The 9,199-nt window shown below is 52.4% G+C and overlaps 1 protein-coding gene across 6 annotated transcripts in view; it reads right to left on the reverse strand.

Moving 5' to 3' along the window:
- ZNF592 (zinc finger protein 592) overlaps positions 1-9,058 on the reverse strand; it is a 58,549-nt gene extending 49,491 nt beyond the window's left edge. For 2 of the 6 annotated variants that reach the window (XM_053223507.1, XM_053223508.1), the window contains exon 1: positions 8,905-8,954. The gene's annotated coding sequence lies outside the window, so the exon portion shown is untranslated. Of the gene's footprint in view, positions 1-8,292; positions 8,514-8,904 lie in introns of those variants that run through there. The other 4 variants (XM_053223506.1, XM_053223505.1, XM_053223504.1 and 1 more) reach the window with 4 other exon arrangements.
- Positions 9,059-9,199: the final 141 nt, after the last annotated feature.

The raw sequence follows: 9,199 nt of genomic DNA on the forward strand, positions 1-9,199 counted from the left end.
TCACACCACCAGGCCCATCGACCTCCTGAACCTAAGGAGGTCCCTTCCCTTCCCCTTTCTCCTACTCACACCCATCTGCTTCCAAAACTCATCTGAAGCCACGGACAATACTTTGAGCTCTACCAAGTCGGGAGTGCTGGACGCCCTTGTCAGGGCAGCCACACAGAAGCTGGGGAGCATCCTGCCATGGCCACGTCTCCCTGAGGTCATCTGCTCCACATCCTTACCCTTACACTTGTCGCCTCTTTCCTCACCCCCTCAGACTCTCCCAACGGTCGTCCCGCGTGTCTCCCGAAGACCAGTCTTCCCCAAACACCACTTTCCTCAGGTCACTCACTTTTCTCAACAGCCTCATGTGGTTTCCTCTAGCGTACCACAGCTCCAGCCTCGGGCCAGGCTTTTGACAACGTTCACATGCTAGGCCGAGGCCAAGTCGACTGACTTTATATTTCACCAGGTGCTTCTGCACCTGCCTCAAACCACCAAATCACGGCCTTCCCCTTCAATGCAGCAGTAAGAGAGAAGACTGCAGAGACCAATCAACCTGAATCAAGTCTCTAATCAACGTCCCCGCCGAGAGCATCCCCACTCTCCACACCATCCACGCCCGTTCTTTCCCTCCAGCTTCTAGCCACACCGTCCTTTCCCGCTCCATTTCCACAACACACACACACACACACACACACACACACACACACTGGGCTCACGCATGCACACGTACTCATTCCGTAATAGTAACTGTGCACCTGCTATGTGCCAGGTCCCTGCCCATGAGGTGCTGACATTCCACAGGATGGAGACACACAGACACTGACAGGCAGATGCATGATGTCAAGGAGTCCTACAACCTTCCTCAACAGGAGCTCCTCAACTGAAATCAGAAATCGGAGTAACTGCTTTTTCAATTCTGAAAAAAGTGAGAGAGCAAGCCAGGTGAACAGTGGGGAGAAGAGGTTTGGGGCAGACAGAAGAGCAGGTGGAAAGGCCCTGAAGCAGGAAAGTGCCTGGCGCAGGCAAGGAGCCCACACCAGAGTAGAGGGAGCCAGAGGAGACAGGGGAGGAGGCAGACCACGGAGGGCCCACGGCAAGGGCTGACTCTTGCGCTTAGAAGGAAGGTTTCGGGAGGATGTGGGAAGAGGAAACACACTCTGACTTACACTGGAAAAGAATTACCCCCCCCCCCCCCCGCTGCCTCTCATTTCAGCCATCTATCATGAGGAATGAAATTATGGCAGATTTGTTCTCCCCTTGAACGTTCCAAAATTTTCCAGTGAGTATTGTATTATTTTTTAAATGAAGGAAAAAACAATCTTCCCAACCCTTTAAGACTCAGCCCAAAGTCCACGTCTGCCTCAAGGCCCCCCTGGCCCAGGGCTAGGACTGTGCCCATGCTGCCCCCTTGGCCCCAGGCAGCAGGACGACCAGGGTGACCCCATAGTTAGCGGGACCTGCGCGCGGCAACTCATGTGCATGGAAGTTTCCGGTGCTGCCCTCGCTGCTCTCCTGCCATGTGGGAGTCTGTCCCTTCGGACACTCTTGCCCCCAAGTGCCTGCCTGGGTCCCGGTCTTTCTCTCAGTTGACTTAATTAATTCTTGGTAATTAAAGCTACTATTTGGTGATGAACTGCTAAGAGTCTGACCTCTCCCAGGGGGGTGTAAATATTTTAAAAGGGGAGTCCAAGTGGAAATGCAAAAGCCTTAGACTCGGAGGCCTGGGGCTGTAATGATGGGACGACAGCACTGGGTGCATATTTTGTGGGTAGCTGGCTACCTTCTCCTGAAGGGTTCAGGTGCTTGGAGAAGCAGCAAAGGGAGACAAGGGAAGACATGAAAGATGAGACTACATCATCGCCGCCACCTCCCTCCTCCCAGAGGGCCATCCAATCCATTTTGGGTACCAGAGAATGTTCCCCAGAGGTAACCCCAGCCATCTCAGAGGGGTGGCCTGTGTGAAAGTAACCACCACCCTCAGAAAGAAAAGCCCCCTTAAGACACGTCTGGTCTGGAAGCAAAGTGTTCTCTAATTGCTTTCAGTGGGGGAACTCCTTGAGGGCAAAGTTCATCTCACATGAGTCTTTTATGTGCCACAGGGCGCCCAGCTCCGGGTTGGACCCAGGGTAGGCCTTTCATAAGCAACTGGAGATTACTGATCGATGATGGCCCAGTTGCAGAAAGTCTCCACAGGATTTTAAATACAAGTAAACATTCTAATTAAGAATAATGGTAGAATTAATCACCCATCTAATATTTTTAAGGGCCTGAAGATTTATAGCCTTAATGAAGTCTCAGACAGTGAAGTGGTTTTTACAACTCGGCCGGTTCAGCTCAGGTCTGCAGAGTCTGTGTAACAAGGCAGAGAGCAGCCCCTGCCCATGCAGACGAGAGCCTCGACTGGGCCAAGCCCCAGAAGCATCTGAACAGCTGCTCACTGCCCACCCCTGGGCTCCCGTCTCCTCTGAAAATGCCAAACCTCTGCCTCAGACGTGTTCTCAGGCCCTGGAATAACCCTGAGAGGCCTGCAGTTACAATGGACACCTGCCTTCAAAACCTCTCTCGGGTCTCACTCTGCCCTTTGGCTTGCTAAGAAACAACTTCAACTTTAGCAGGTGAATTGGCAGGGAGGAGTAGAACGCTGTAAACTGCAGCAAGCCGGGGAACACAGGTGGAGCCAGAACCCACTCCACCAGCTCACGTCCAACTCCAACCTGCCAAGGGCAGCGTCGGTAAGATGCTCCTATGCCAAACGCTGGATGAAAATAAGGAAGAAGAAGCCACCCCTCCCCCGCGTCACACCCAGAATGACCTGACCCCCCCAGAAGCAGGGAGATCCTAGGAATGCACATGAGGCTCACACACGGGAACCCCTGTCTTTACAGTTCCATGACCCGCCCCCCCGCCGGCCCCGGTCGTAACACCAAGGCCTCGAGCATCCCCCCCCCCCCCCCCATGTAGACATGCGGGAGACTGAGCCTGTGGACCACGGAAGAAGGCCTGGGGGCCGCACCCAGAGGAGTGATTTCTTTAAAAGCATTCCTGAAGAGGGGACTCCCTCCTTTCCTTTCCGAATCTCCTGGACACTCACTCCGTCTGTTAATTGTGCTCTATCTTCAATAAACTCTGCTTTCACCTCCAAAAAAATAAAAAATAAAAATAAGAAAATAAAAGCCCTCCTGAAGAAAACACCCAGCCAAGTCACCCTCCAATCACTCCTCCCAGATGGCGCAGCCCTGGCCCTCAGGGCCCCTCCCAGTCAGAGGTCCCAGCCCAGTTCACCTCCCCTCTAACAGAGGCACCTGCCCCGAAGTGAGCGGGGAGGGGGGGCTTGGAGGGACACAGCCCCGGGGAGTGTGAGTTTTTGCTTTAGGGCCTTCAACGTTTATCTCCCAAATGAAAATAGACTCACTGATTATTTGTTTTTGTAAAGATGATCTGTAAATCTGTAGAAAATTCAAGTGACAGGCAAAACTAGAAACAAAAGTAAAAAACCGCCAGACCCCACACCACTCAGAGGGAAGGAGATCTCACAGTAAACTCTGCTCTGCGGACAGGAGGGGGGTCCCTTCTGAGGCAAACTAGAGGGTGGTAGGTCTTGATTCTCCGGAGAAGCCTGGAGATTTAGTTGTGCCCAAGGCCCTTAACGCCACCTCTGGACTTCTCAGAGCATTTTCCCGGGGCAGGTGGGGAGGGCGCCCTCCAATCACGGTAGAGCCCTCACAAATAGAGGTAACCAAGTTATACAGACCTGAACCCCCCATCCCCACATGCTGATTGGAGGCCTGGAGTTAATCTGTTCAGCAGAGGGACTCCTTTTTCTCACTCAATATTGTGGCAGTCTCTCCACAATCAATCACCAGCATAGACAACATCAGCCTTCTCGTCCCCTGGAATGTGTTAATGAGAAAAGCGGCCACGATTCCTACTTGATACAACACCTTCAGAATCTAAAGCGGAGAGTGTAAAGGACTTACCCAAAGTCATACAGTGAACAGAGGACAGCCCAGAAGTGCTGATGGGTTTGAAGAATGACTCTGTGGTGACACCAAACTTGAAAGGTGTTCATTAACTTTTCTTTGAGTCATAAAAAGGATTAGATATGTCATTTCAACACACATACACACTTCCCACTTCAAATAAAAGTGAACGGTTGGCTGAGGCAGCACTCTCATCTCCTACAACATTTCTTAAAAATTAATTAGCTAATGGATCTCACGCCCAACACTCCTAGAACATGAAGGGGGAGGACACCGGACCAGATGCCCAGAAATGGAAACAGACACAGATTTTCATGTACATGCAATCACTTCACCTCATGGATGTCAACACTCAGAATTCTCTCCTATTCAGGATGTTCCTAATTTTGTAGCCAAAGAAAAAGTCAAAACCAAGTTACATAGAAAGACAGAGTTGGAGACAAAGATCTAATACAAACACTAAATTATTCAAATGTTAACAGTGGTTCTAGGTTATAGGATTTATCAGTCAGTTCTGTTTCTTTTGTATACCTGCGGCCCCTAAATTTTCTACATGAAAGTGCTTGTGTAATTATTTTTAGAGTTTTAAAATAAAAATAATTAGTCCACAATCTAGGTTAGTCTATTTGGATTTTATTTTTCACTACAGAAAAGCACAAACTCAAAACTTCTAGGAGATCCACCACTCTTCCCAGTTTTGCTCAAGTAGAGACAAGTGTGAGGATGAAACCCAAACCCCGCGAAGACTCACTCCAGTCCAGTAGGAAAGCTCACCGTGACCAGGCTGAGTAGAGGGCAGACATTACTACTTTCTTTTCCGTCTCCAACGTATAGGGAAGATGAACATTCTAAACTAATCTCTCCTCAAGTGCAACCAAGAGTTCACAGACCTCTGCCCCCAGAACAATTTCCAATGCATCTGTCCACAACCACCCTTTAGCTTCAAGACTACCCACACCACTTAGAATCTGCATACCGCTTCTAAGGAACCCCCTTTTCCAGTATTTTATTTCTAAAAAAGTTATTCCTCCTCTTCCTTAAGATTCACAAACATATGATCCAACCCACAGGATACAGAATCATCCATTCTATCAATGAATAATCATGGTTGGCCATGCTGTATGGAGCTTAAGTAAAGATTATGTTAACAAAAAGGATGGGTTTTCATGGGCCTGAGGAAAACAGACAGGAATTGAGGAGCAAGATTTTGTTAAAATGTCTCAGCCCTGGCCAGAGGGGGTGGGGTGCGGTGGGGAGGGAGATGGCCAGAGGACAGAACATCTGTCATTCTGCAGTTTCATTTCTCATGGCCAGTTAATACCCTGAGTTTATGCATCAGTCTCTTCCAAGTTTGGTTAGTGAGTCAGTCTGCCTGGATCCAATCAGCTCCAAGTGCCTTACAAAACTGAATTTCGGGTCTACAAAACTGAGAACCAGATCCTGAAACATAGTGATCCCACCAAAATAAAGCCACCCCCAGGATGACATCTGTCTCCACTCTCTAACTCCAACACCCGTCATGGTGTGTATTTGATGTGTCTAATACTCTCTGATGTATCTAATACTCATCTAATACCCTCCATGGCTTGTAGGATAAAATCCAAACTTGACCCGCCTTTCACAGCTCCAACTCAGCTTTCCAGCCTCCTACCCAAACAAGCCAAGCCTCTCAAGGCTCCATGCTTTCATATATAGCTCTCTCTACCTAGAATGTCCTTTGGCCAGTCTTACTTGCCTACAAAACTCCTTTGCTTCCTCCAAAGCCCAGTTCAAAATTCACTTCTGCCCTGAAGCCTTCCCTACTCCCCCAGGCATTTAGTTCTTACAGCTTATAACAGCTAACTACAGGTGCATTAGAGAACTTAAGTACATTGTGCTTCATCTGTTTCAATATCTGACCTACCTCTGGATACCCTGAACTTCTGCAGAGAAGAAACTCACTTTGTATCCATAAGTCCTAGCACAGTGTCAAGAATGAAAGGTGAGATCAATGTTGAAAGGTTGATCAGGTGGAACACTGGCATTAAGTCGTTTGGAGGAAAAGGGAGGAGAAAAGAGTCTCACAAAATCTGAGAATTAAATTATCCATATATTGAATCTCATCCAAAGTGACTGCAATATGGTTAAGAGGCAACATGAAAGTTTTAAAAATTTAAGTAATAATAGCAACTAACATTCCAGGTGAGCGCTATGGCTTGGTTAATTTGATACACACAACAGTCCTGTGAGGTAAGTACTTTTATCTGCATTTAAGCTGGGTAAAGCTTGAGGCCTTTCCAAAAAGGAAACTGAGGCACACAAGAGATCAAACTCAAAATCATTCCCTTAGCAAGTGGCAGAAGCAACCGGTACTCTGGTTCCAGAGCCACTGGGCTCTGGGATCAGGAAGACCTGGGTTTGAATTCAGATTATGTTACAAATGTGGTTTCTGGATAAGTCATCTAACCCCTCAGGACTTGTTTCCTATCCCTTCTGCGCTCGTGTCTGTAAAGGGGCAGACAAGCCCTTTCTCTCAAACTGCAGAAGAGTAAGTCAAATATGATGTTTGCCAAAGTCTCCCAAATTGTTTCTCCCGTCTAGCAGGCGCTCCATAAATGCTAACTCGTCTTCCTTTCCCTTCCTAAAAGCTGCACAGAGTAGACTCTGAGGGAAAAGCTCTCTCCTAAACTACTCTAAAGGCTTTTCGCTTTTCTGAGGCAGATCAAATAGTTAGGCCCTCAACACAGAAAGCCTCGCCTTACCTGCTTATCTCAAAGTCCATTCCCCAGACAGAGGCCAGAGACCTTTTCGAATGTAAATGGCATCATGTCAATCACTCAAAACCCTCCAAAGGTTCCTAATTTCACTGGAGACACAAACCAGAGTTAGAGGGGGGAGGCATTCTGTCCGCAGGGCCCCCTGAGATCTCCCTCACCTCCCTGCAGACTTACCTCCCCTCTCCTTTTCCCCCCCAGCCACACAGGCCTCTTTCGCTTCCTCCAACTTGCCAAGCTCCGTGCTGCTCCACGCATGGTTAACTCTTAACCCTCCTTCGGGTCTCACCCCAGACGTCACTTCCTCAGGGAAGCCCTCCCTGAGCCCCCAAATCGAATCAAGGCCCATTACTCTTACCACTCTCTTCATCTTTCCTTCCTTGCGCTCATCACTGTTTGAAATGATTAGTTTACCACTTCCTTCAGAGTGGTATTCAAAAGACACCTTCTTAGAAGGCCTTCCCAGGCTACTTGAATGCAAATTCAACCCCCACCCAACATCTCATATCCTCCTTCCCTATTTTCTTTTTATCCTTTAGCATTTAGCCCCTTTTAACAGGCTTTTTTTTTTTTTTTTGAACTATATCCTTTACTTTCCTGTCCTCCCTCCCCCTCTCCGCCCTGAAATGAAAGCTCCAGAAGGGCAGTTATTTCTGCTTGCTTTCTTCACAGCATCGAAAACAATGCCCGGCACATGTTTGTTGACAAACACTTGGTGCTGGATGAAATTTCAAGATTACTTATTATTGGCCTTTCTCACTAGGCTACGAGCTCAAGCTACAACATATCTTTCTGCTTTACCACCATCCTCCCAACACCTAGTCCCGTGCCCGGCACGTAATAAGTGCTCAATAAAAATTTACTGAGTGAATCAAAGCCACGACCATTGGGGAAAAAATGGGCAAAATATGTGTGCTAGCACCATTAGCTTCCTCCTCTCTTTCACTGTGTGATGTACCTGTGAGTTTGAGGAAACAGACCCATGAAATCCCAGCAGGCACCCACCAGGCCAGGCATCTGTCTGTCCACATCCTGTATGCTCAGCCACACTGTACACACAAGCAGATGCACCCTACAGGCCGTACATGAACACAGAGCTGAAGGCAAGGGGGCCAACCCTAGGCCCAGCACCCATCTCACCCCCAAGTCCTATTCTAGGCTAGTCCTGGGTGCCAGACATGCTTCCCTGGGTGGGCCGGTGGATTTATTCCAATCCAGGACTTTTAATGCCACCTCTGGCCTACTCAAAAAAAAAAAAAAAAAAAAAGTTAAAAATCCCTGAGCAGCTCCAATAATCCTGGGGTTCTGAGGAACAGACATACCTAAGGTCGTATGGACCCCTCCCCCTCACACACGCTGATCCAAGGCCAGGAGGCCATCTGTCCAGCAGACGCTCCCCTGTCCTCCCTCGGGTCACATTGAGCCTCCCCCCCCCCCCCCAAACGCGCGCGCACACACACACGCACACACACAGGTTGGCAGGAAGAGCCCCTGCAGAGAGATAATTTCCACCCTGATCAACAGGCCTGGTCGCCCCTTGAGGACCCCCAACTCTGGAGCAGGAATACCTGTCTGCTCCCGGAGAAGCCTCCCCCAGGGTCAGAACTTGGGCGGAGGTGGGGGGCAGGGGCTGCGGGGCGCCCCAGAGGGTCGGTCCCCGAAGTGTCCGCCCCAGGACGGCGCCAGCTCTCGGCGCGGCGGGGACGGAAGGGCTGACAGGGCGTCCCGGCGGGGCGAAGCGGCACCGTTATCCGCGCCCGGGCGGGGGGCCGCGGGCTGTGGCCGAGGGCGGCCGCCCGTCCCGCGCAGGGGAGGGCAGCGGCCGTGCCCGGGGCGGCGGCGCGGCGGCGGCGGCGGCGGGTCGCGGCGGCAGGGGGCAGGCGGCCCCGTCGGCCGGGGGCGGGGTGGGGTGGCGGCCGCGGCCCGCCAGGCGGCGGTCGGGGGAAGTGGCTGCCTGCCTCGCCTCGGGCGGCGCGCAGGGTCCGCCCGGCTGCAGGGCCGCGGCGCGGGCGCGGGCTCGGCCCCGGCTCGGCGCGGCCCCGGGCGCGGGCTGGGGCGGCCTCGGCCTCGGCCTCGGCCTCGGCCTCGGCCTCGGCCTCGGCCTCGGCGGCGGCGGCGGCGGCGGCGGCAGCCCCGGCCCGCAGGCTCCCCGCCCGGCCCGGCCCGCGGGGGGCGCTTACCTGGCGGCGGCGGCGGCTGCAGGCCCCGGGCTCGGCCGCGCGCGTCGCCAGCGCCGGCTGCGGGAGCCACAACATGGCGACGGCGGTGGCGGGCGGGGCTGCGGCTCCGGGGGCGGAGCGGGGGCGGGAGCCGGCCTGGCGGCGGGACCCGGCTGGGGCCGCGGGCGGGGAGGGGGGGGGGGGTTGGGGAGCGGGCGGAAGGCGGCTCGGACCTGGGCGCCGGCCCAGGGCGGCGCGGCTGAGGGGGCTGCCCGGGCCTGGGCCCGGCCTCCGGCCTCCCGCTCCCGCCCCGCGC

Source organism: Acinonyx jubatus, chromosome B3 (assembly GCF_027475565.1).
Source record: "Acinonyx jubatus isolate Ajub_Pintada_27869175 chromosome B3, VMU_Ajub_asm_v1.0, whole genome shotgun sequence".
NCBI classification, from domain to species: Eukaryota; Metazoa; Chordata; class Mammalia; order Carnivora; family Felidae; genus Acinonyx; species Acinonyx jubatus.